This window comes from Anser cygnoides, chromosome Z, assembly GCF_040182565.1.
Source record: "Anser cygnoides isolate HZ-2024a breed goose chromosome Z, Taihu_goose_T2T_genome, whole genome shotgun sequence".
NCBI classification, from domain to species: Eukaryota; Metazoa; Chordata; class Aves; order Anseriformes; family Anatidae; genus Anser; species Anser cygnoides.
Window position 1 is genome coordinate 76,475,327 of NC_089912.1, and position 26,075 is coordinate 76,501,401.

Consider the following 26,075-nt stretch of genomic DNA (forward strand, 5'->3'; position numbering starts at 1 on the left):
GGGGGCTGGTGGGGTTCAGGGGGCTTTTCACTTCAGGCTGGCACCGAGCTGACACGCCACTCCCCGCTGCTGGCCGGCGGCTCGTGTAAAACGCCACTTTTTAGCATTTTACCCCATTTTTCGGCCAGCACCCACCTCCACAACGCCCCACCGGCCGCCCAGCGGGCAGCGAGGCGAGCGGCCCCCCCTGCCCCCACCTCAGCCCATTCCTCCACAGCGCGCTCCCGCCCCCCGCGGGGCGCCATTGGCTGCGGGGCCCGTCCCTCACAACCCTTCTGGCCGGGGATTGGCCGCGCCGTCGCCTGCCGCGCTCGGCCCCGCACCGGCTGGGGCCCGGCGGCGGTGGCGGCGGTGGCGCTGCGCATCCCCTCCCCCCGCACCCTCCCCTCCCGCCGCCGCCAGTGGGGGCGCTCCCGCAGCTCCCGCACGGCCCCGGCCTGGGTCTGGGCCTGGGCCTGGGCCTGGGCGGCGGTGGCCTCCCGCCCTCGTACGCCCCGCTCCCGTTGTCCGTGTGTCCCCATCCACCCATCCGTCCGTCCATCCACCCATCCATCCCGCCCCGGGGCGCCGCCGCCGCCGCCGTCGTCGCCGGGGCGGGCGGGGGGGAGGCGGAGAGCGCGGGGAGCAGGGGGAAGTGTGCGAGAGGAGGCGGGGAGAGGGCGGCGGCGGCGGGCAGGCAGGTGAGGAGGGACGGCGGCACGGAGCGAGAGGGCGTCCCGCGCCCCTCGTGCCCTTGGCGGCGGGGTGAGGGGCACCGGAGGGGGGGGGCACACAGGGGGACGGGGACCGGGGGACGCCCTCTGTGCGGGGCGGGGACCGCGGGGCACAGCCCGGAGCCGCCGCCGGGAGGAGCCCGGCTCGGCTCGGCTGAGATCGGCTCTCCTCGGCTCTGCCCGGCTCGGCTCGGCTCGGCTCGGCCGCCTCCCCCCGCGCTCACGCACACCGCCCCCGTCCTCGCCGAAAGCTGTTGCATCTTTTTTTTTATATTTTCCTCTCTCTCTCTCTTTTTTTTTTTCTATCTCCCCTCTCTCCTCCCTCCTCTCCTCCCCCTTCTCTCCCCTCCCGAAGGAGCGGGGCAGTCGGTCGGATTTAAGACGTTTCCCCGGGGGGTCGGGAGAAAGCGCTGCCCGCTGGACCCGGCAGAGGAGGTGAGTGACACGGGGAGGGCCGGGGGGGGGGGGGGCAGCGGCAGAGCCGCGATCCTTCCCCTGCTGCCGGAGGGGGGTGGGGAGAAAGGAAGGAGTTCACGCTTCGTTTTTATATCCTGTTTTTTGGCCTTTTATTTATTTATTTATTTATTTTCCCTGCGTTTTACCGCCTCGCGTCGTTCGGCAGCCCTTTGTGCCCCTCTCGGCGAGGGGCTGTCGGCGCGGAGGCGGCGGCTGTGTTCCTGGGGGCTCGGGGAGGGGACCTGGGGAGATGGAAAGTTTTTAAGCTCCTCGGGCACAGAAGTTTCTTTGTTCGGCCGGAGGAAGGTATTGAACTGAAACCGCTCGGCTCCGCGGCTGCTGCTCCAAGTCCTTCCCTGCGAAACCGAGCCCTGCCAGCTAATTAAGTTCTCGGGAAATGAGAAAGTCCCGAAGGAGGTAATCCCGTCTTATTTCACCGGCAGATCCCCAGGCTCGGCGCTCCCTGCTTTTCACCTTGTTTTCTGGGGGATCGGCTAGCCTCTGGCCCGTCCTCCTGAAAATAAATAGCTCTTAAATTTCGTCGTAACGATGTGCCCTCGGTAAAGCCTGCCTCAGTTTTTCCCCCTCGACGGCTGCCGCCAACTCTCTTCCTCCCCTCCGCCCCTTCTCTGTCCCCAAGATGACGGGTTTGACTGCATATTTTTCAGCTTGTATAGGGAAGGTCTGTGCTGCTGTGTTTTGATCTTTGCCCGGGTTTATCTTGAGGGACCCCCCCCCCCCCCATTTAAAAGAAGAAAAGCTTGCTAGCGATCTGACTTCTTAAAAGTACGTGCCGTTGAACTTCCGAGTTAACGTAGCCGTGTTTATTTTCTGCTGACCGCTTTCTCCTTTATAATCTTTTGAGAAGAGTCCCGTGTGAAGCTGCAGGAGGGGAAGCTAATTGCAAAGTTTTGGTGTAAGGTTTTTGTGCTGCTGGTGCTGGGTTCTGTTATACTGGCCGACTAGGTGCATTTAGCGAAAGCAGTATTGCTCACCACAAATTCATTTCACATGCCTCAAAGAGGCAATTATTGGTTAGTCCCTTCGTGATGGTGAACGCTTAAAATGAGCTAGAAGCCATGGCTCTCTGCTTGCTTATTTAAATTGTTGTTCCTGTTTGACGAACTCAAAACCAGCGTATTTGTCAGATAGGATGTTCGTGGTTCAGCCTCTGAAGTCTCTGAGATGTGTTGGTGTATGTAAGAATTGGACAAAGTCAATTTTCTGAAAAATTTTTAAAGCTGCGATATATGTAGTTATTTAACAGCACCAAGTATGTGAGAAAAAAAGTTATCAATCCAACTCTGTTTGATACAGCGTGAGGAAAAATCTTTACGTGTAGCTGACCTAAAGTGGCTTCTGTGGCTGATAACAAGTAAATGATTTGGCTTGCAATTTATGGACTTACCTTTCTAGGCAGTAGAAAGGTTATTCTTAGGCATCTGAAAGGCCCGAACAAAATAGATGGCAGTGAACTTCAGCTTCCTTATATGGCTGATGCTTGGCAGAAAAGCAATGAAGCCTAAATAGAGTAATCCTTTTACAAAGAACGGTCACTTTCCAAAGCAGTGTTTCAGTCCCAATAATGACTTGAGATTCCGTGGGGGGGAGGGAGAAATTGTAGCAATGCATGACAAATTTAGTTGTAAACCACTATGTTCTAATGGATGCAATTTAGTTTCTTTTCAGACCTTTTGTGTTTCTCATGATGCACTTGATATTTTTCAATGCCATGTAGAAGAATAGATCCTTGTAGTGGAGCCACAACTTTTTACACTAGTGTTTTGTCACCATGGTAGCTATGGATAAGGCCCTTTTTAATGATGAAAGTGTAATTCAGTACTGCTTACAGCTAGTGGTTATATCATAGAATGCCATTCATGTCATTAACATAGTTTAGAAGTTATGAAGGAGCGTATTCTTTCTTGAGATCAACCATCTCAACTAAATCAGGCTGACATTGGTATTTGTATTGTGAATAAAATGATGCAAGTACACACGTGGTAGCCGATGTTGTTTGGAACAAAGCTTTCATAGGTACGTGATGATGGCTTGGGGAAATGTTCTTTTTACCTGGCTGTTCCGTGCTTGTGAATTACATTAAGCTCATGTAAACATTGATAATTTTAAGTAGGTATGCTTACAATGACAGAGGTAGAAGTTACGGCAAAAGGCATGCTATGGAATGTGACTGTTGTGAGGACCACTTGTATCTTGTTTCAACAGTCTTGTCAATAGATTAGTCACTAACAAGCTGCACGGTATATGATATGTGATACAGATGTGGTGTTCTGTAGGATATCCATTTTCACATCACACTGATTTGAATTGATGAGGGGACTCCACAGAGAAAGTATTACTGAACGGAAATTGCCTAGGGTATTAAGCTGGTGGTGTAACGTAGGAGTTACGATTTGTCCTCAGTGAAGTTTGTCCGAGTCTGCAGCCGTACGTGTGGAGAGCCATGCTTGGAGGATCCAAACTAAGGGAAGGCGTGCACGTACGTAACACGCGTTAAACTTCCCATGTTAGCAGCATGTTCTAGAAATAGAAGGGGATGGGAGCAGGATTCTTCAACTCAGCTTTCCTGTAGGGGTGTAATGAATCATTGCCTGTCTGCTTTTTTTTTTTTTCAGTTGTTGTTCTGTTTTTGTTCTTCCTGCTTCCAAACAAAAAGGAAAATCTTCTAGGGAAAATGTTACGTAAAGATCAAATGTTTGGTATGTTGTCTTTTCAGTAGGTTCTCCCTGTGGGATAACCTGATCTGCTAAAGGAGAGTCTGACGTTACTCCACGTAGAGGAATTACAGATCTGACCTCTTCCGAATGAGTAACCAGTCAGGATGACAGGAAAGTTACTCTTTAACGGATATGAAAATTGCACTTTTGTGAGCACACAAGTGATGATGATGACAGTCAGTATAGGTAGTTAATGTGAATTATTTGGAAAGTGAAGATTTAGAGACATCACTATTTTACCTTTGTCAGCTTTTGAGTAACTGAAACAGTATGTCAGGCAACACTTTTCACATCAGAGCGAAAACACTGAACTGATGTGTTTATCACATTTAGTAAACAGTTCATAAATAACTTAATTCTTTATTTTTCAAGTTTATAAAGTGTGTAATTTTGTATAATAAAAGTGTAAATATTATCAAATTGCTATACTGTTAAACTGCTAGTGTCTTTAGAACATCTGTGAAGTCCATGCACACTTTTGAGGTAAAGACTGCCTTTCTACAACCTTTAAAAGTTTAACTGATTTTGGGACTCTTGCCTCATGTTTTGAATGCACAGGGAATATCTTTTTACTCGTTTTGGGGGTAACTTGTGGAGGGTTCGGTGGATACTCGCATGGCAGACTCTGGTCCAGTTTTGGACACAAAGTGTTTTTTTGGTGGGGTAGAATGTGAAGGCTTGTCCAGGCTTCAGACATGGGTTTCCCCCAGTCTTTACTGTTTCTCTTCTCTCGGGGAGCAGCTGCAGTGTGCCACTGCAGTGTACAGCTGCGGAGGTGGCATGATTGACTGGGTGGTTTTTTGTGTTTTTTTTTTTTTTAGGGAAATTTTGGTTGTGAAAAGAAGACTTTATTGAAATACAACCTTCATTTCTGATTAAAAATTCACTGTTCACATGTAGTGAGTAAAACCTTGTAAATACTGAATTTTGAGAATGAGAATGCTGAGTTGAGGAGATGGACTTGGGTGTGTTGGTTGATGAAAAACTCAGCTTGAGCCAGCCTTGTTCACTTACAGCCCAGTAAGCTAGCCGTACCCTGGGCTACATCAAAAGAAGCGTGGCCCGCAGATCGAGGGAGGTGATTCTGCCCCTCTGCTCTGCTCTTGTGAGACACTACTTGGAGAGCTGTGTTCAGCTCCGGGGCTCCCGGCACAAGAAGGACATGCATGTATTAGAACAAGTCCAGAGAGGGGCCACAAGGATGATCAGAGTGCTGCAACAGCTCTTCCATGAAGAGAGGCTGAGAGAGTTGGGGCTGTTCAGCCTGGAGAAGAGAAGGCTCCAGGGAGACCTTTGTGCTGGGTCTGTCTGGGATGGAATTATAGGAAGGCTGCTGTCAGCAGCCTTCCAGTACCTAAAGGGGGCCTGCAGGAAAGCTGGGGAGGGGCTTTTGGTCAGGGAGTGGAGTGATAGGACAAGGGGGAATGGGTTTAAACTAAAAGAGGAGAGATGTAGATTAGACGTAAGGAAGAAATTCTTCACTCAGGGGGTGGCGAGGCACTGGCACAGGCTGCCCAGAGAAGCTGTGGATGCCCCATCCCTGGAGGTGCTCAAGGCCAGGCTGGATGGGGCTTTGGGCAACCTGGTCTGGTGGGAGGTGTCCCTGCCCATGGCAGGGGCTTGGGACTGGGAGATCTTTAAGGTGGCTTCCAAACCAAACCGTTCTATGATCTTCTGCCTATATATATAAGAAAAATGGGAGCAGTGAATATTGCTATGATTGTTAGTATTTTTTATTATATAGTGATCTTGGGATAATTCTGCTTTTTCTGCCATTCTTCCTCATCAGTTACCTGCTCGTTTTAAGGTTTTTTTTTTTTCCTGTTACTTAAATTTCACTACATATACTTGGTTTATTACTCTTAGTTTCATCTGTACTTCCCTTAAAGATGATACTGAAGCATGGTGTTTCAACACTAAATCACACCTTCTAACTTTAACAATACATCATGATTTGCATAATTGAGAAATAAAGCTAAACAAACCTCTTTGTTTGGTTTCATTCAGGCTGAAATGGAGGTGTGTTTATGTTGGAAAACATCACCCCTGTGACTAGTTTCCCTAGGGTAGTTTAAGTTGAAAAGTAGATTAGTTCTTTCTGTATCTGGAACTAATTTGTAGATCCCTGATACTAAGCAATCATTATGCACAGGAGCAACAAGTGATGATTAAGCAGAGTCTGAGGACAATATGAACCATCTCTGCTGCTGGCTGTCCTGGAAGTTGTAATACTGTCAGAAGGTACCAATGCCTCTAGATCTGCTTGCATTTGAAAGCTGTTAGATTAGGATAGTACACCCTCTTCTCCCCTGTTTATCCACTTCTTCAGGTAATTAATCGGATGATCTTACTCTTCTATCCTATTAGACACTATTAGGTCACCATTCCTGTACATTAGGGCCAAGACAATGTTAGGTATCAATTTCTGTACACAACTTTGTTGGTGAACGAAGGAGGAAGAACACTTTTTCTTCCCCGGATTTTTATCGATCCGATGATTAGGCCCAGTCTAGACCTTAAGGATTGATGAAGATAGTAAATACAACTTCTGTTCTTGTAAGAGCAAAGCTACATGAAAAATGGTAAATGATTCAAAAAGTACAACTGTTGCATGGTTTCTCAATTTTCAAATATCTGATATTATGAGTCCTTGCTTCTTTTGTTAATAAACTTTTCTCAAACTTTTGTTCCATGCTTTTGTGTAAGTGAATTGTGCAGGCGTAAAGCTTTATTATGTGTTAAGGGAAACAACTACTACAGACAAACTTACTCTTTCTGATTCTCTTACTTAAATCATGAGAATAGTAACTGGAAGAAATTGTAGGTGACTGTCCTCAGAGTGATCCATCCAGAATTCACTAGGTGCATGGACTGCCCTTTCAAACAAACAAACGAAAGTCTTCTAAGCATGGTGAATTCTCCAAGTTTGTGTGGCTCAGTGTGTGTGGTGCTGCACTTCTTGCCTTGTGGCCCTGTCACAAAGCTTGCTGGGATGGAATAGACACAGATTCACGACTTGGGTCATGCCTGTTTGACTGTTGTAGGTTAGACTGTTAGGGATTATCACACGCTTCCAGTGGGGAGGTTGCAGCTGCATGAGTAGAATTTCCTTTCTGGGAACAGGTAGTAAGGGAATACGTGTTTCAAATGTTGAGCATTATGTTCTCTTGAAGTTAAAATTCTACCTCTGAAGCGTAAGCTTGGAGTGTAGTTGTCTTCCTGTGAGCTGGTAGTGCTTAGTGACTACGTCTTGTGCCAGCTGTCTGGGGCTAGCTTTAGGAGTAGAAGAAGCTCTGAAGAGGTTTATAGTCTTTATAAAAGTTACAAGTACTTGAATGAAAAATTTCTAGTACAATTCTAATTTGGATTCTCCCTTGGAAGTGGATGGGAACTTGTTCTCCTTGGTGGGATAAGTTCAGTTATTAACACTGAATTCAAAATATCTGAATTTCTGTTAGTTTGTTAAAGGTATGTTTAGAAGGTTGGTTGAAAAAATGGTGTCTGTCTTGACCTCTGAGGTACTGTGCTGTGAGTTGCAGCCTTTGGAGCATTCTCATCAATTTTTTTAATCTAGTTGGCATGGGAAGTTTCTGTAGCAGCTATAGGGGGAACTTGGTCTTCCTAGACACTTCTGGAAGACACGTTTCATGTTCTTCCATAGTCCTTTGTCCCATAGATGTGGGGTCTGAGTTTACTACAGTTACAGAACGTATTTCTTCAGCCTTCCTTGCTCTCCTTGTCCTTGGAGCTTTTCAGTACTTATCTTTCAAAACTTCAAAAGCTGCCTAAGAAGGAAGGGAGAGAGCATAGTTGCATCAGTACTTCTGAGCAATGTCTGAAATACAGTGCCAGAAGCCTGTGAACGTCAGTTGCAGGTTTAGCAAAAATTTTAAGTGTTTGGATGGTAGAAAGTGTTTCTAGGTTCATCGGCAAGGATTCTGGTAGGCTGCTAGGAAACCTTATGAGAGCTTCTGCTTTCTCCGTGCATCTGTAGTGATCTTGGAATTAATCTTATAGAGGGAAGAGGTGATATTTTAAAAGATGAAGCCAATTGTCAGTAATTTGGTCAAATTACTGCAGGTCTTCTGTCTTCACTTACAGATAGCCCTGAAGATATGATGGAGGCTGATATTTGACATGGGGTATCAGAGAACTCTTAAATAACAATATTAATGTAAATCATACTTTCTTTCCTCTGTGGAAATGTTATGCTTAATAATCTGTGTGCTTATGGATAAAGCAAACAAAAAGCTTGGCTACATAAGTATTTACAAGATTGAGGCCTGTATTTTCAGTAAAAGTAAACTGAAAGTATGGCAGCAGAGAAATCTGAAGTCCTTCCTGCCTTAAATGCTGTGTAACTACTGGTTTTCCATGCACATATGGAGTATAACATGCAGGTATTGAATTGACTTAGATTCCACTCGGCCTAATGCATGGTGCACCTGAGGGAGGACGTGGATGTGCAGACAGCTGTTAATATGCACCCACAGCCTGCTGCTGGTACATTTGTTTGAAGAGGCAAATTATTCTGTGGTGATCTGAATGTCAGCTTGGTAGTGAGTTCTTTTTAGGAGAACATACTCATTTTGGGCTTCTTCTGGTCACATAATCATATGTGATGTTAACCCTGGAGCTGCAGGTCATTTAAATTCTGAGGTACTCTCTATTTTATTTTTTTTTTTGTCTGACTTGGCAATACATTTCATCAGTGAGGGAGAAAATTCAAAAATTCGTATCTCTGATTCATATCCAGACTTTATACCATTTATTTCAGTAGTGCTTTACTGAACTTACATAGGATGTTTTATCCTAAGTAATGGAGAATATTCACGAATTCTTTAGTAGATCTTCTGAGGAAGAACTGCAAGCAAAGGGAATTGAATGAGGAACGCTAGTTGATGTTTGGAACAAACACAAGATTTTACTTTAAGGTCACTTTGGTTCACATGTAGATATTAGAAAGCTATGACAAACTAGGTTAAAAATAGTTTCAGGTCTCAACTGTAAGTCAGAAGAAGAGAAGAAGATGGTTAAACCTGTGGGTTCCCGTCCTGTCTGGGAATGTGGCAGGCAGGGGGAATCAATCAAACCTCTGAATTTGGCAAGCCATCTGGCTCTGAATCTGGTAGATAAGATCAGAAATACTGGTATGGGAGAGAGAAACTATTGGAGCTTTGCAGTTCCACTATACTATTGTTTAACTATAGTGTGTCTTGTTTGCGTCTTTTTTTTTAGGAGTCTTTTTTTTTCCTGAACAATGTTTTGTGTGGGAGGGACTTTTCTGTGCCTATTAGAAAATCCTGTTTTTCCAGTGTGTTAATCTTACTGCCGTGCTTCAGATCTCTTACCAGAAGTTTCATTAAAAAAAAAAAGGTAAACAATACAAATAACAGAAAAGTAAGGTAGACATAAAATAGACTTTAATAGACTTAAATGAGAGAAAAAAAATACTTTTCCATTTGTTTTTATCTGGGTGATGTCCTTGTCTTTTCAAGGAGCACTTATTTTGTCTTGCTTTACTGAACAAAGCAGAGGTGCCAAGGATCATGACATTGTTGCGTGTTTTTTTGCAGTTCTGCTGTTACTAGAGAAAGGCGGTAGAGCGGGCAAACGTTTTCATGGGGTTTTCCTGTTCAGTGCTGGTAAAAAGGAAGGAGAGGTATTGTCAGGATTTCCAGTGTCCTGTAGCCTTTCATGACATTAATGATACTGAACTGGTTTTGCAGTAGCAGGCTGTGACCCCCCCATGGGAAAGACCGTGGCCCTGTCAATGGAAAAAGTTAAAGGAAAGTGTTATGGGATGGAAGAGAAATACAACTTTAATCACTACTTTCTTCCAGATACCATTCTTACTTCTCTCTTACATCTGCATTAAAAAAACAAACAAATAAAACCCACAACTGGTCAAGAACGAATAGATTGTTACTTAGATTTCTGAAAACAGTGCACTCTGTTCCATCTCACCAGATGGAGAGAGTCCCTGCCTATTTCTGTTGAATTCTATTATATATTTGCTCATTTTAGGTTCATAGATCACCAGTTATTCCTTTTGTGTTAAACATTGATAAGTGTTAAATTTCAGCTTGTGAATATGAAATCTCTATTGAGGAATAACCCTAAAATCAGAATGCCATTAATTTTCCCAAAACTTGTATTAACTTGTTTTTAATCTTTCAAAGGTCTGATGGGGAAGTACCTGTTGGACAATTCGAACTATTTGAAAACACAGTTAGGAAATTTCTTGAAATACCTGCATTGTGCTATTCAGTTTTCCTGGTCTGAGGAGTAGTAGTTGACATGTTAATAGCAAATAAGCACCACTTCAATAGTGTCATAATAAAGTGCTGCAACTTTTTTCTTCCTCCTGCAAAAAAGCACAGGATTTCAGGAGGTTAAGTAACGCTTTAAGCTGAGTTATTATTAAATCCATTCTGAATTCAGTTTTTAAGCTATAATTTGCACTGTGATGGGAAGGAAGAATCTTAATTCTACTTAAACCTCCTGTCAGGTGAGAAACTTTCTTGACTTTAGCAAATTATTATCTATGTTGATAATAGAGCTTTTAGAGAACTTGTCCTTCAAAATAATTGTCTAAATTCCCAGCATTTTTTTTTTTGTTATAACCTTTAAGCTATCATTTTTTCTCTATCTAAAGAGGCAAAAATACTTTTAGGTATTAAGAAGAAAACATTTAAGAATGTTCTTCCATTAATTTTGTTGTAACAGTTGCTTATCTGATCTCCAGAATGCCTGATGCATTAAAATAAAACTAACATAACAGTTGTGTTTTTTTTTTTCTCCTTTAATCATAGTCCGTTGGCACAGAGGAACACAACACTATCTGAAAAGAAAAATAAGTTAATGCCTTTTGCACTATTACTGTGTTAGGAGTGGAAGAAGGCTATAAATTGGCAAAAATCAAATACATATTGTGAGATTAAAGCTGAATAAATACGGGACAAAATATTGGTGCTTAGCTGCATGAGAGATGTGAAGTCTTGTAGTTAGAAAACCAAGGTTCAGGCAAAGAGGAGCGATTCTTGTATATCACAATTATGAACTACTAATTGGGATGGATGAAGATTTACAGATGAATCAATGTAAAAGAAAAACATAGATAGAATCATAGAATGGCTCAGGTTGGAAGAGGCCTTAAAGATCATCTAACTCCAACCCCCCTGCCATAGGCAGGGATGCCACCCACTAGACCAGGTTGCCCAAAGTCCCATCTGACCTGGTCTTGAGCACTTCCAGGGATGGGGCACCCACAGCTTTTCTGGGCAGCCTGTGCCAGTGCCTCACCACCCTCTGAGCGAAGAATTTCCTCCTGACCTCTGATCTAAATCTCCCCTCTTTCAGTTTACAGAATCACAGGTAGGTTGAGGTTGGAAGGGACCTCTGAAGATCATCTGGTCCAACCCCCCCGCCAAGCAGGATCACCCAAAGCACATTGAGCAGGATGGCACCCAAGCGGGTTTTGAATATCTCTGGAGAAGGAGACTCCACAACCTCTCTGGGCAACCTCTTCCTGTGCTCCATTCCCCCTTGTCCTGTCATTATCTGATTGAGCAAAACGTTGCTCTCTATCTTTTACATAAGCCCTCATTAGACATTCCTTTATTTGTTTAAGACAATGACTTCTAAAACTGCTGAGAGTGATGTTGAGCTCCTACATGTCATAATCATTGTGTAAATCAGAGGGAAAAGGTGCTTGGAATCTGGAAAATGTATTTTTTTTGAGACTTTTTACTCATTAATGAAATAGGTAGTGGCTGCTTCGTATTGTAACAGTGAAAAAGATGCGTTTAAGGAAAGCTATTTTTAAAAAGCTTCACTGTAAACGGAAGCTTGCTGTTGTTAGTACTGCATTTCATACTAAGCAGATGCAAAAGCCAAAAAACAGATGAACTTGTCAAGGTGGGTAGCAAAACAAAGACAAATATTCTTTAAGGGGGAAGAATTCTAAAGCAAAATGGAAGTCCAGCTGTATATTCTGTTTCTTTAAGCTGTAACTTTCATTAGGGTACTACATAGTATTCTGTGTGTCAGGATGCACCTATACCTGTATTTTTGGTAGGATTTATTTTTTTGAAGTAGAGCAGTCCGCAGTGGGCGTTGAAGACACACATCCACATGCACTCTGTCTTTTCAGCTCTGTTCTGTGAGTGTGATTCCACTCGTGTTACTCTCACCACAGACTGAGTTGTGTGACCTGTCTAGATTTGGTGCAGCAGTTTTTCTGGTCAGCTTATCGATTTTGTTGCTAGCTCCAAGGTACTGAGTGCGGTGGTTCCTCCTCCCATGTTCCCAACCTTTGATTTCTCAGTTTTTTAAAGTCTCCTGTTGTTTGGGGCCCACTATGTTATTATGACCTTTGTTGTTTGATCATCCTAATTTTAGCTAGGAATTCTGGCAATTACATTGTTGGGGGGGATGGTGCGTGCAAAGCAGGACATCAGCTTTTGGTTTGTTTTAGTATATAGACAACAGAGTGTAGGAAAGAAATTCTTGCTAGGAATCTTCTGATAAGAGTTTCTTTCTCTGTCTGTCTCCTTCTCTCTCCCTCTCTCCTTTAGTTTGTGCTGAAGTGTTATGCATTGCCTGAATTTATCTGCAGGCAATTAGATGGAAAGTCTACTTCACAGATGAGAACTTTTCTTGTGTATTGAAGTACTGCATATTTACAACAGTGCAGCTTGCCTGTTTAAAAACCGTTGCTATCTGCTGCAGATGGCTGCATAGTCTAAGGAGTGGTTTCCTGGTTACATTGTACATGAAGTGCCAAACACCATGAGAGCAGTTTTGTTCTGGAATGCCAAAATATATTAAATCCATTCAGGAAGCAACATATGTCAAATGAATAAAAATACCACGCTCGTGCGAAACAGAATGTGGCAGCTATGTTTTTCAAATCTGTTCCTCTAGCCCTCAAATTAAGGGGTTAAAGGGACTTTGTGTTTTAAGTATTGAAGATAGTATTCAATATTAATTGCTTTCATAAGCTTTTGGCATTTTCACTACTGTTTGTTTCTCTATAGCTTGCTTTTTATTTTGATTAGCATATGTTATATACTGAAACTGAAACAGTGAGGCTATCAATAGGGGTAGTGTATATGGAAAAAAAGTACTGTATTTCCTTCCTTGGATATCTAGGTGTGTGCAAGCATGCAGGACTTTTTCCCTTTTTTTTTTAATTTATATTTATTTATTTAGGCTGGCAACTTATGTTTTTCTTTATTTACATCCCTAAGAGAGCTCTATATATTTGCTTGATATTGCAGGTAGAAGGACAGGTTCGTTAACATCCTTCACAGTTTATTTTTATTTTTGTTTCTGTCCCAACTGCAATTCCAGCAAGTTCTCAGGGCAAAATTGGAAACATTTTCAACGAATATCTCCAAATATTGGAAGATTTTATTGTGACAGAGAAACAACTGTGGGGTGGAGAGTGTTTTGTTGCATATTACTTCCTTGTTTGCAAAGAAGGTGGTAGTCACTTTGATTCAGTTTCTAATTGTAACTTTATGCATAGATTTTTCTTCTAATCTAAAGTGATTTGAAAACCTTCATTTTATAGCTCTCTTAAACCAACTCGGAGGAATGAAATTAGTATCTTTAAAGTAAATTTGTTTGTCCTTTCTGAATGTATGTCTTTTTTTTTCTCTTCTATCATTATGATTAGACATACAGTTAAAAATTAACCTCAGTGAATTATCTTGCATAATGTTCTCAGTGTTCTCCTGTCTTGTGTAAAAAGTGGTAACACCCTGAAAAAAGATAGTTGATGGCAGATATTTTCTTTTTCTAGCTGAGGAAGGCATGAATTTTTTAAAAAATCAAACATTTAATAATGAGGTATCTTCATCTGAACCATGGCTGTAGCAGGGGCCATAGTTTCTGTGTTCTTTTTTGTTTGTGTGGGGGATTAATAGCTCAGACTTGAGGTAGAGTGCAAGGCTAGTAATCCTGTTTTCTTGGTTGAAAGAGGAAATGCTGGTGGTTCTTTATATGGTTTAAATTCTTCTTTTCTGCTGCCTGAAGTCTTCAGCTGTTCTACGATAATGATGTTACCAAGGAAGTGTTCATGTGCTGAGATGAGGTATACAGTCCAAAAGAACTTCTTCAGTTGTCTGTTTGTGTCTTGATCCACCTCACCTGAGCCAAAGGAAGGCCTGAGCTGCTCAAGCATGGTGCATTCCACTGTCTACTCTTCTCCCACTTAACAGTGGCAACAGCTCTGTCCTGTAGCTATTAAATCATAGAAAGTACCAGAAAAAGTGGCATGAAGAAGTGTCCCATTAGGTCCATGTTTTACTTCTGTCCTTTTGTGTTTTAACAACTTGAATTCTCATCAAAGCCCTTATCATTTTTGGTTTTAATAGGTAAATAAGGCTATGGAACCCACTGACTTGTTTTTTTCCTTTGGAGTTCATTGCAGATTTTCTACTAGCATTTTTGTGCTATTAATAGCATTGTAGGAACAACTTTTTTAAATATATCCAGTCTCTCTTTCTTTGTCCATTAAACAGTTGTCTTAATACGTATTTTATTCTTTGAAAGGCACTTTGCAGCTTAAGTCTACTCTGTGATTTAATTAACCATGACATATTGATGTGACTTTTAAAAGCATCTTGGTTGTTACACTTTGTTTCATCCTTTCTTGTGGTTTCTTTCAGAAAGTGTCCCTTCTGTTTAGGCTCTCCAACACACTGATAAGGTTGACTTATGAGCAGGCCAGAAGACAACACCATTTTTCTTTTTTAAGGACAAAAAAAAAAAAGAAAAATGCTTTTTCCATTTTTTACTATCAGTATTTGCTGTCAGGTATGCTTTCCTTCTAATGCAGAATAGAAGCTTGTGTGCTCTGCAGATACTGGTTTCATCCATACAAACTATTAGACTTGCTTTACATCCAAATCACTGAAGATTCACAGTAGTTGAAGGACGTCATATGAGATAAATATTTTTTTCTTCTAAACATGAGAAATAGTGTGCATTCTGCTCTAAGTAAGGGGCATTATCTGCTATAGAGTGGCAACTTCTGATGCAATAGGATGTTTGAGGTTGATCATGTGAATCTACCGTTTATTTAAGAGTAGTGGGGCAGATGAGAGATGGATCTAGATCAGTGCCATATCTCAGCAGTGGCCCCATTGTGTATTTCATGTCTCTTATTTTCTGTTTACAGACTTGTTTAATATTAAAACAAAAAAAGAAAATTTTTGAATTACAAGTTGATATTCATTAAAGAACTTTCTACAAGATTGTTTTAACCTTAGTATTATAACTAGCCCACTCCAACTGACAAGCTGCAGCTCTTAACCACGAACGTTTCTTGATGAGACACCTTGCATTGGTTACTTTTGGATTTAAGATTTAAGAGTTTTTGTTTTTTGTTTTTTTGTTTTTTTTTTTAGTTAAATGAATATAAATGTGAAACAACCTAAAAAACAACTTACTGTGGTGAGGATGATGGTCTCTTCTGTGTGGTGTAGTTCCATTCACTCAAGCCTCTAATAAATGTATTGTTTTGTAGGTTAAAAAATTGACTTTTTGTTGCAAAAGTATGTGCAGCGCTTGCAAGGTTGTCTTTCAGTTAAGACCACATCCTGTAGACACTTCTTTCGGTTCTGAACTTCAAATGTAGAACAATAACTGCTGACATATCGTTACCCAGACCATAACTGTTTGCTGACCTTACTGAATGTCTTCACTTCTTCTGGTTGCTTGGAGTATCTGCAGGACTGAGATTTGGCATGGTTAACTCTTCCCCTTTTCTGCATACCTCTTCAAATAGACTTTGCACCACTAACCACTACCCTCTGGGTCTGGCCATTGAGCCAGTTTTTGATCCACCTCATGGTCTGCTCACCCAGTCCATAATTCAGCATCTTCTCTGTGAGGATCTTACGGGGAAGAGCGTCAAAGGCCTTACTGAAGTTCAGGAAGACAACATCCAATGTTCCCCCTTCATCCATCAGGCTGGTGATTTCATTATAGAAGCTTATCAGGTTGGTCAGGCGTGACTTCCCCTTGGTGAATCCATGCTGACTACTCATAATGATTTTCTTCTTCATGTGACTAGAAACGGTTTCCAAGATTAGCTGCTCCATCACCTTCCCAGGGATCGAGGTAAGGCTGACTGGCCTGTAGTTCCCTGGGTCCTCCTTCTTGTGCTGGTTGTGCAAACCCTAGATTTAACAGAAGGCAGACGTGAGTAGGAAAAGTAAGGCTTGGTCTTCCTTTACCGGTCTGTAGTTTGGTTTAAGTTCAGTGTGACTTGACTTGCTTTTTGAGTTCTAGTTGCTGGTTTAGAATATACTTTTACTCAATCACAGAAAAGTATAAATTTTGCTTTTTTTCCTCTGAATTTATGTCTGATTTGTTCCTCAGTAATCCTCCCGTATAAGACTGAATCCTGTTAAAAATTGCAATACTTAACATTTAAGCTTTTTTGGAGCAGATTTCAAATGTACCACCTCCTATCTTTCCTGCTTTTTTGGCACATGAAGGTTGACTTTATAGACTTTGGTAGTAGGCTTGGAATTTGATGTTTATCTTTCACAGAGCTGAAGATACTTCGACTTCTAGGAATAGGCCTGAAAATATATAGCTTTTAGTTAATTTCCAGAATTATTATCCAGAAAGTAATGGGACAGGTGATCTCTGTGAAGTAGGTTGTAGTTGCTGTGGTGTTAGGGAAATAACTAGCTATGGTAAGAAGTGGAATTAGAAAAACACACAGGAGGACTAGAGACCTGTTCAGTTCCTCATTGCTGAGGTCATCAAGTCCTTTTTTTCCTCAAAGCTACCTTCTTGACTACTTGTTGTCAAGACGTATTTAAGCTAGTTTCTTTACTTTCTAGGGATTTCTGATGGCTTGATTTTTTTATTATTTTGTTTTAGTCATCCGGAGGAACCTCTTGATTGAAATCCATAGCTGAACAGTGTTTGAACATGGCATGCTCTGCTTTCAAGTTATACCTAAATGTCAGTGTGAATGGGGAACTGATGGGTATGTCAGTATGATAATTAAACAAGTTGAAACATTAGGCATTATCACTGGTGGAATGATTCTATTAGAAGTATTTGTCAATGATAATTATTTTATTTTACTTTTTCATCTCAGATTACTAGAGTATATCCATCTTCATTCATGGAGGGATTAAAGGTGCAACATGATTATAGCTTCTTAATTCTAAAATCTTTGGGGAAACTGCCTGTCCTGGTGTGAAAGTACTTTGTGACTGTGGCATGGGGCATGTATGCTATAGTAGTCTCACTTGGCTGTCCTGCAGTCATGAATTGTAGGTTACAAAACTTCTGATCTTTCATCTCTCTGCGAAGGGCCAAGCACATACAGCTGAGACGAAGTAGCATTGATGCATGCGAGGTAGACAAAAAGATTTTTCTTGCTTTGATAACGGCTTATTAAGACTCTAGTACTGTGCTTCTCTCTGTTTCTGTAGGGAGATTAGAGTGGGAGTAATGTGGAAAAGCACTAGTGAGTTTTTGTTCTTTTCTAATGGAAGGGGGAAAAGTATCCCTTTTCATATAGTCTCAAGTAAAATTCTTTCTTTGAGATCTGAGTTCATATCTCTCTTCCTCACAGTGCATTTTTTTGGATGAATGGGAAGCATTTCAGTTGAGTTTTGTGTAGTTTTCCATTTTCATCTGTACTAGTATTAGCAACAATTACTTTTGAAACAGAGGCTTTGTTGTGTGTTGCTTACTTGAATAGTAATGGGTCAAATGGATAGTTTTGAAAACATCCTTAAGCAGCTAAGAAGCTGTTTCTCATGCTGGTAGTTGTCTGTACATCCTGCTCTTCAATCTGCAAAATAGCCCAACCAGAGGAGATGTGCTGCTGGACCTGTTGCTCACCAGTGCTGAAGAACTTAATGGAGAGGTCAGGACTGGAGGTAGCCTGAAATGCAGTCAGTGATCATGCCCTGGTAGAATTCCCAATTCTGAGGGATGCAGGACAGGCAAAGAGTAGAATCATGACCCTAAGCCTCAGAAAGGCAAACTTTCAGTTGTTTAGGGCACTGGTGCATAGGATCCCTTGGGAAACTGCGCTCAGAGATACGGAATGAATGAGAGGTGGGAGAAATTTAAAGATATTTATCTTAGGGCCCAAGAGCTCTGAATCCTGACATTTAAGAAGTTGGGCAGGGAACACAGGAGTCAAGTTTGGCTAAGTCAAGACCTCTTTGCCAAACTAAAGCACAAAACCAAAATGTATAGGCAGTGGAAGCAAGCATGTACGTCCTGGGAGGATTATGGGGATGTAGGAGAGCAGGTACAGAACTAGGAAAGCCAAGGCGCAATTGGAGCTGAACTTGGCTAGAGATGTAAAAAAGAGTTTCTTCAAGTACACAGGACAGTGAAGGAAGGAGAAAGAACCTGTATACATGCCCCCATCCCTCAGTGAGTGAAACAGGAGACCTAGTTACCTGGAACTTGATGAAGACTGAGGTACTCAATACCCTTTGCTTCTGTCTTCACTGGGAACTGTTCTAGCCGTACTGCCTAAGTCACAGAATCCAAAGGCAGGGACCAGGAGAATGAAGAACTGTCGACTGTAGGAGAAGAAGCTTTGAGACCATCTAAGGAACCTGAAGGTGCACAAGTCCATGAACCTAATAAGGTGCATCCGAGGGAACTGGCAGATTCCTGTCTAAGCTACCGTCTGTCATTTGAGAAGTCATGGTAGTCTAGTGAAGTTACAGTGACTAAAAAGGGGACATACAACTCCCATTTTTAAGAAAGGAAAAAAGGAAGACTTGGGGAACTACAGGCCTATCAGTCTTACCTCTGTGCTCCTCAGAACAGGAGCTTGAAATGAAGCTCCTCAGAACATATGGAATCCCAAGCTGTTTGGAATGTTATATTTGAGCAGATTTTTTTTTTTTTCCTTTCAAATTGTGCAGTACAAGAATTAACCAAAGCACAATCTGGAGTCAGTGAATTCTTCCCTTACGGTAGTTTCCTAAATGGTGATATTTTGCATACTTGAGAGGAATTGTTGTGATGATACTAAGTTCTCTGGGACTGAAACTTCATCTTGTGAAAGAAAGATCAATAAAGGTGTGGTCTTCCCCCCAGCCCCCAAGTTAAAACTTACTGCAATTCAATTAAAAAATATGCAGTCACTGTCTAGTTAGGAATTAAAAATACGAAGCATCTATTGACCTTGCAAATAAGCATGAAACGATTGTGCTGTTTTCCATATTTGTCATGTGTATACTTCATTTGTGATAGTCTATCTGTAGTAAGAATCTAGAGCGTGGTAAATTGGAAATGACTGTCAACCTGAGGGCATGCGTATCTCATATTGGCATAACTTCACGTTCATGTTCTCCACACATGTCCTCTGAGTGAGTATTTGGTGCAAATGTTATGAAGTGTGTTCACTTTTTCTGTTTTTAAAGTTATGTCTTTGCTTTTTTTTTTTCCCCCCTTTAAAACATGAAGTAGTAATTCTCTCTGTCACTCTCACTCCCTAGAGATAGTTGTGTGTCTTTTGGGGAAGATTTAGAATGGCATGACTCCACTTTTGAAGGACTAGATTGTAGTTTCAGTGTATCTTGTCTTAATGCTGGGCAGAAAAGGTTCCTAAGAGACAATTACATATGTATTTTAACATCTGTTCTGCTGTATGACTAGAGTACAAGTTGGACATTGTTTTTAGTTATATATATGCCTATATTATATATGTGTATATATATGTATAATATAGACATATATATATATATATAAAATTATCTACCTAAAAATAAGGGAAAAAAGGGATACTTTAAGATCCCTTACTTTAACATCTGAAACGGAAATGACTTTGTCTCTGCTAAGATCATTAATTTTCTGGTATCAGTCTTGATACATGGATAGGAATTGAGTCGTGTGCTGAAATTATAGCCGGTGGTGAAGCTGAGCTGAGTGAGATAACGTGCACTGTTGAGCAGGGTTTCCTTCCTCTCCTGCCGTCTTCGTCTAGAGAAGAAACTAGGATCCAATGTCAAATTTACCTTGTTCAGGCTGTGTGAAAAACAGCTCGTTCAGCTATTCAGTGGCAAGTACCTATGCTCACATAGAACCTTTGATGTATTTTCCTGTCAATTGCTTACCTTTCAGCAAGGTGGATTTCTGTATAACTAAGTTACCTATTAACATTTTGAAGGATAGTAGTCGAAGATGTTTTAACTCTTCTTACTGATTTTTTGATTGAACCAGGAATGAATATGTCAAAACAAATTCTTGTGATACAGAATAACTAATTTGGGTGTTGTGTGTTATCTGTAATTATATGCATCCTCCATTATCCCCATTTGACAAAAAGAATCTGATACAGAAAGTATTTAGTTGCTTTCAGAAAGTACTTGTAGAGAAGATTTATTTTGTTTATTCTGTTCATATCCAACTGCATTAATGTAGCTGCTAAATTATTGATTTTGTATGTGCACTTCTAGTAATTATGTTAATGAATTAATTCATAAATTCATATTTTTCTTTTATTTTTCCCTTATTTTGAACTATGGGTTCAGCTGAACTATGCTTAAAGAAATCTAAGTATGTTTTTTCCTTTGTTGTGGTAGATGAAGGAAATAGAAAGGGGAAAATCATGTAATAGAATGTTATTTAATTTTTAATTTTTAATTTTTTTTTTGTTCTTGGTGAAAGCAAAATGCTACTTTTTATACATAGATCCACTGATGCAGTAGAACTGACTATCAAATATCTTTGAGTCTTTCTGAGCCTATTAAAACTTGATTAATGGAGTATTTCTAAGGAATTTTGCGACTTTAAGTGATCATTCTGATTGCTTCCTGCTCTCAGTAATTGTGTCTGTATTGCTTTGAGTGGTGTGCTGATGCTTCTTGGCTTTGTGTAATGAAATAAGTAGTGTCTACTATGATGTTGGATCTGTCGTCTTTCTCCAGTAAGTTTATTCAAAGCGGTAGACGGACTTGGTTTATGAACTTCCCATTACTACTGATTTAAGCCTGGGCTCCAGGGTATGTTCTTCCAAAGTCTTAAGTGCCTGATAACAGTACTAACCCCACCTTCTTTCTGAAAATACTTGTACAGAACTTCGCATAGCTAGTCAGACCCTCATCTTTCATGTCATAGAGCTGTTGAGAAAAGCAACAACAGTAGCAGAGGACCAGAAGTGAAGTACAACAAATTTTCTTATGGTTTTTAATTCACATCTGTTTTTGAAATGCAGCATAATTTTCACGTGGTGGTAGACGAAAATCCAAGTTGAGTGTTCTCATACTTGGCTTTGCACCTACAAAAATACTCATTCTCTCTCAGATGTTGTCCGCAAGGGATGGTTTTGTGCACTCAACAGCGCAAACTTGTCTAGTTTTGAAGAGCACTGGTTGCTCATAACTCTTCTGAAATGAGTTTAGCTCAAATGTAAAATGGGTACTTTTTCATAAAGTGACCTGCCCATCAGGGCTTTGAGTTGGAACCAGTTCTTGGTGTTAATTGGGCAGCATGTGCTTTAATTAAAGATGGAAGTATGTGATAATGAAAAAGGATTAGCTAGGATTAGCTGTAGATATTTAATTTCTAAGTTACATTTTAGGAAAAAACTTAAATTGGGGGAAGTGCCTGAGCAGGATATTTCTTGTAAAGATTGGTGAAACGCATATTTTCCCTTAACTTTTGGGGACTAGCTCAGCAATGAGCATTTGTAGCATGTATGCCAGACTACTCAAGTTTTTAGTAAGGAAAAAAAAAAATGAAATACTGAGTCAATCTCAGTAGCAAGAAGGTGGTTAAAGGTCAGAGGGAATACATTGTTATTGACAGTGGGGTTAAACTGATGTCTTTCTTCTGGAGTTGTGTTACAGTGTCTTATTTGTCAGCAGTGGGAGGAGAAGGGTGGATGGAAGAGTGTTCCAGTCCTTAGGTAACGCTTAGATAGCAATCTTTCATGTATTGATCTGTGCAATTGGTCATAGGTTATGTGGCCCTACAGTTACTGTGTGCTTGCTACTTGGGATATAGTGAAAGAGCTGGTGACTGAAGCACTGATGGGGGTACCACAGAATTCAAGACTTGACAGAGGCAGTCACAAACTTGGGCATGTAATGGAGTCTGCATGTTCAATAGTCCACTGCCCCGTCTTGAAGGATGCTACATAAATCTCCAGTTGAACTGAAATTTTAACCTTCTGTGGAAGACAGCAAGACAAGGGAGAGGACATTACTCTGATCTTTTTAGTTAAGAGCCAAGAAAGCTGTTTCCATCTTTATAGATCCAGATATTGTTCAGATATGAACTTGATTTAATACAATACTCTCGTTAGTATTTTTAGTCATACAAAAATCCTGGCTGTAGGTAGAAAGGCAGTAGGAAAAAACAAGAAGGAAAGTTCCAGACCCACCATAATACACACACACACACACTGTATATACATATATATAAATATATATATATATTTTTTTTTCAACCAAGCTTTCGAATTAACAATATGGTTATGGAACTGGAACCCCTGGATCCTTCAGGGTTTCTAGCTGTGCTGGCTGTAAGATCATGGGCAGCTGATAACATCAGTGTCTTGGAGAAGGTGGCTGAAACGCCAGTTATCTGTTAAATAGTTACATCAGTACAGAGGTTTTAGAGTTTGCTAAATCACCGTAAGTGTTCTGAAAGTGGCAGAAGCAGTTATTTTAATAATGGCTTGTGTTAGAAATTTCAGGAATCATGAAATTCAGTTTTGTGTCTGTGTATTGAATGCTTTATGGAAATAATACGTTAGTAAGGATCTGACCTGAAAAATCTTTTTCTTTTGAGAAAGACTCCACTTATCAACCTACCTAAATGTGTTAGATGTTTTTTTGGTGTGGGATGCCTTTGCTGTTTTGAATGCAGATGACAAAATCGTCCTTCTGTGTTTTGTCACCTTATTTGAACTGGCCCCAACAAATGTCATCAAGATGAGGCAATGGGTGTGTTCCATATACACCTTGGACTTAGTACATTATTCCATGTTACTGGCCAGGACCACATAATAAAACTTTGTGTCCTCAACATATAGAGTATATGGCAATAGGCCACAAAAGCTCTCCAGGCAGGATAAGCTGTTCAGAAATAGGTCCAACTACTTGTAAGCAACTACCTTGCCAATGGCTGTGGCTGCAGACTTTGAATAAAATCTCATGTTAAGCTAAATGAAAGGCAGCTGGCAGGTCCAATTAAAATAATTGCAGCTTTTTTAAAGCCTCATCTGTTGCTAGGAGTTGTATTTCCCCATAAGGGCTGTGGGAGTAGTTGTGACAGTGTGGGTGGTATAGATTCTCGCCGAGTGTGCTTCAGCTTTGCCAGAATACTAGCATTTTAAGAGGAAGTCGTCTAGTTTAGGTTCTGCACGTAACTTACAGGTTTTGATTGAATTTTGTTAACCTGATAATTACATTAAAAATCCATCCATACAAATAACAAAGGAAGTTGTTTTGAATTTAAGCTTGCTAGCAATGCATATGTTTTGGTTTTTGCCGGAATGAAAGGAGGAAATGATAATCATTTTTACCTTTTTTGTGTTTTGGCACACTGCTTTATCTGTTTGTATTACTTTGAGATTTGGCAGAGGACAAAAATAAGTAATTGTACAATGGTTCTTGTGGTATATCACATATTAGCACTTTGGTGTCTTTGTGTTTAATTCTGATGTTAAAGCAAAGTTAATGTGTGGATTTGAAGCTGCTTTATATTTTGTATAAAATCATTTATACCTGTCATCTTGAAAATGTTTCTTAATTGTTTTTCACAGTTTCATGAGCTGGATGGTTTAGAAAACTCCGTGCTGCATCCTGGTGATTCTGTGATCCGAGTTCAGAAACTGATTCAGACTCCTATGGTGTGAATTGGTAGTGGTGGACTGATTCGGGTAGGTGACCGCCCAGATACGTTGAAGGAGGTAAAGGGAAGGAAATGTTTTGACTGCACTTACTGTTCTAGCTACTCTACGATATACTTTGTTTTAATTGCTGAATTCGTACAGTAGCTTGTAGGGATGATGCGTGAGAACTGACGACTGTGGTTGCTTTCTGGCAAGAAGCACAAGGGATATTCTCTGCAGTGTAATGGTTCTGTTGAATCACAGAACGTGTTTTATGTATCTGAGTGTAACATGTTCCTGTTGGCTCTGTGTGAGCACTTGTGTGTAGGCAATCTGGCTTCCATTGCTTCTCCTTTAATTTTCTGCATTATTTGTTTATTTAAAATGTTGTCTAAACTACAAAGTAGTTACACATTTTATGGCGGTGTATTCAGATGGCTCAGGAAAAAAAAAACTGCCACCACTACCAAAAAACACTTCTGCCCTGTTATGGCATCCTAGCCGTAGAGAGATTAATATGATTTTTTTTTCCTTTGCAGTTACAGGCATGTACGTTTTTAGTTTTGTAGGCTTGTTTACATAAAGTTGTTAGTGACATGTATTTTGGGGGCTGAAACTGAAGGGTTTTTTTTGTTTGGTTAGAATTCTTTCTAATCACATAATTCAACAACAGATGTAATTAGCTACTCATAAAGAATTGAAGAGACAACATAAATAAAATGATGAGGAATTTTTTTCGTAAATGTCTGCCCGGTTGAAGTGTTGCAGAAATCTTTAATAGATCACAGTATATTTTGATCTTAGTATATTGCAGTAGGAATCATTGTCTTAGTCCTAATCAAGGCCATTGAACAAAACACACTTTTCACCCTGTTCTCTCAGTCTTTTGTTCTGACTCAAATATGTAGGTAGGATACACTCAAATATTTGCAGCTATCCACAGAAAATGCTTGACTTGTTGGAGAGGAAATATTTTTATAGCAAAAACACTGTTTTAAGTATTGGTAGTATTGTAAAAATGATGTGCTTGGATGTTCAGGTCCCATGTGAGATTTAAATTAGGAACCGTCATGGGAAAAAAAAGTATGGTTGTTGGAACTTCATTTTGAAAAATGGTTTGTGGGGAAAGAGTGCTTTTTAAATAAAGGTTAGAAAAAGGAAAGAATTTTTGTTTTGAGCAGATGTTATCTTTTGGAAGCAAAACCTTAAATACCTAAAATACCTGATACTCTATGTGAGCACTTCAGAATTATTGTTTCTATACATCTTTGGTTACAGATAATTGCAAGTGCCATATTTCTCAGTTATACTTCTGAGATTTCTTTTGCAGTTCTCTGGCTAGTGAGACTTCAATAAGCTATTATTACTCTCCTGTTTACTACCAAGCTAACATTAACAAAGTGGGAAGTTCAGGCACTATTTCACAGCTTCGATTTAAAGATGGTCCTTTCCTTTGTTACGCTATTCATTTTGTTCAATTACTTGTCCTAATATGCATAAAAGAACAGACTGATACAGATGTTTTAGTGTTAAGAATATTTTTATGTTGAATTAGATTCTTGTTTTATAATTGTAGTTTCAATGCAGATCTGCTTGTTCTGGCATTGGAATGCTTAAATTTTAAATAATTCAAATGGGATGGTTAATCTATAGTTTATTTTTTGTTGCTTTACTTTTGTTTACTTTTATGTATTGCCTTCTGTTTACTCTTAACAGTTGGTTCACTGGCACACTTGACTAATGAGCCTTCACTGGGTGTAGGAAATCTGGGCTAGCTAAAAAGAACAGGGCTGGGAGGCAAATGCTAGCTTTGCAATAGATTTGTGGCTGCAAGAAGATTTTAAATAGTTGATTTCTAAAACATATCATGATGAAGCATTTACTGTAGGTATCATTAGAAACCTAGTAAGCCTCTCTGTTTCAGATAGAGGCTTCGTGCTTCCAACTGAGTGTGTGTTCTTCAGCTTCTTCTCAAAGTTTTGTACTGTTTCTGGGAAAGATGCCATAATTTGCCATGCTGCTAAATCCACAATTAGTATACTGCTAAATGCTTAGGTCTATCATAAAGCTACCTTATTAATATGTATTTACAGGTACTGAAATACATGGTGAGTGTAAATAAGGTCTTACTTGTATATAGCTGAGACAGATTAAACAAAATTTAAGAACAAATATTAAATGCTAAAATTTGTCGGCTCTTTTTTTTTCCCCTTTTGCAATTCTACTCTACCTAGTAGATAAATTTGACAAGTCACTGAAATCTTTTCTTGTATAGAGTACTTCAACTTCATTTGCAGGGGAGTAATATTTTAT

General features: G+C 40.3%; 1 protein-coding gene across 8 annotated transcripts in view; it reads left to right on the plus strand.

The window, feature by feature from the left end:
- The first annotated feature begins 690 nt into the window (after positions 1-690).
- The window catches only part of ERBIN (erbb2 interacting protein), a 121,335-nt gene continuing 95,950 nt past the window's right edge, over positions 691-26,075 (plus strand). For 3 of the 8 annotated variants that reach the window (XM_066988603.1, XM_066988608.1, XM_066988607.1), the window contains exons 1-2: positions 954-1,148; positions 23,694-23,810. The gene's annotated coding sequence lies outside the window, so the exon portion shown is untranslated. Of the gene's footprint in view, positions 745-953; positions 1,149-1,262; positions 1,587-23,693; positions 23,841-26,075 lie in introns of those variants that run through there. The other 5 variants (XM_066988604.1, XM_066988609.1, XM_066988605.1 and 2 more) reach the window with 5 other exon arrangements.